Below are 2,001 nucleotides of genomic sequence, written 5' to 3' on the forward strand. Positions count from 1 at the left end.
GATGTAAGGGAAAGGTGAAAAAACGTCTAGAAATAATTATGTTACAAAGTCTCTGTCAAACAATTGCATACATGTGACTGGTAACCAGTCCAGTTGCCCTAGAGCTCCCTTTCCTCTGCTCTATGAGAGCAATTATGAACACAGGTTTTAATGAACTATTACTTCAAAAGAGTTTACTATCTTACATTACTGCAGATTGTAGAGCTATCTTTATGGTTACAATCAGCTCTCTTACAATAATATGATATTGAAATTCGTGTAGCTGTTGTTTTTACATTGCTGTTATTATGTAAGGATTGGGCCAGGATTATTTAATGATCTTATGCATTGTATAATGCATACCTACTTGTTTGTGTATTTATCATTGCAATAAAATCATCATTTTCTAACTGCCAATATAGTCTAAATATTTTCATTTATATATATTTTTGATATACATTTTTGATATATTTTCATTTTAAAATAGTTAAAATTTTCAATGAAAATTTTTAATATTTAAAATTTGAAATAAAAATACCCTATTTACAGACGAAGCTACATCATGCAATTGTCAATATAATACATTGGCAATACATTGTGAGTTTTTAACTGATCGATTTACTATAAGAAACCAATCAGTTGATAGTATTTATGTATTTTGTACGTCACATTGTTACATGTGCACATCTAACTTCAAAGTTTATGCTGAATGAAGATATTGGACTACATAAATACTGACTACATAAATTGTTTAAAGATTGACTTGCAAGAAAATATGCTTTACAGTTATTTGATATCAAAAATTTCACCATGTCTTGGGTTTTGATGCAAAATATGTGGAAATGTTACAAGCTCTTAAAGCTCAGAAACAAACAGTTAATCGCAGCCATCACAAAAAGGGCGGAGGTTGGAATCCTTTTTTTTTGATGACAATACTCTACTTGATGTGGTTATTGTTTTGACACATGATGTTATCACATGAATTGAAAGGCCAATGAAAGGCTCAATATAAAACGTCTCTTAGTACTACTTTATGACAAACGCTTCGGGTTTTACCGGAAAGCCCTTGTCAAATATGGATGCTCGCTGCTTTACAGTTTGGTTTCAGCTTGCTCTAACCATCTAGTCATAATCTGATCATGTGACCCATATTTTTCATCAAATGACGTGAACAATTTCTGCAGTATTTTTCGACCATCACAAGTGACTGACAGGCTCCTCATGTTCTTCAGAGGATAATATGTACTCCCTCGAGCTAAGGTTAAAAAATTAAACTGATTTTTGGCTAGGTTTTGACATATCATTGTTCAAAGTTCAGCATTACAATGATAATGAAATAGACGTGTAAGGACAATGGACATGGTTTTATTGAATGCATGAAGTTTATTTTTGACAATATTTCAACGAATGATGTTACATGAAAGAGTAAACAGAAGCACATTGTGTTCAACTAAGTCACAATTGAGCCGTTTTGAGAGGGATTCCAACCTACAGCCATTTTTGTGAAGGCTGCGATTGGCTGTTCATTTTTTAGCTTTTAAGAGCTTGTAATCACATTTCCATATATTTTACACCTACAACACAACAGAGTAAGACATGGTGAACCTTATGATACTAGTTAAATAACTGTAACGAAAATCTTGTTGCAAGTCAACCTTTAAGAAACATGACAACAAATGTCTGTACATAATTTATTTTACTAGTCAAACTCTGTAGCTCGAAACTGATGGCTCAATCAAGATCAGTGCCTACAATTGACCCCTACTCACATAAAATTAGTCTAATCAAGTTTATTCACATGTCTAAATAGGGCTTCTATACAGAATACTATAGTAAAAAATTCTGTTTGAATTTGAGAAGCAAAACTGAGCTAGCCGCTCTGTTGTAATTGATTCCAGTTTAAATTTATTGTCAAATAGTGTAGCCTAATTGCTGTCATCCAAGTTGCCTGTGTTGGAATGATCTACATATACACTTAACCTTCATCTGCTGATTATACTCTCTATTTTCTTTTTAGGCTGA

Source organism: Watersipora subatra, chromosome 7, assembly GCF_963576615.1.
Source record: "Watersipora subatra chromosome 7, tzWatSuba1.1, whole genome shotgun sequence".
Taxonomy (NCBI): domain Eukaryota; kingdom Metazoa; phylum Bryozoa; class Gymnolaemata; order Cheilostomatida; family Watersiporidae; genus Watersipora; species Watersipora subatra.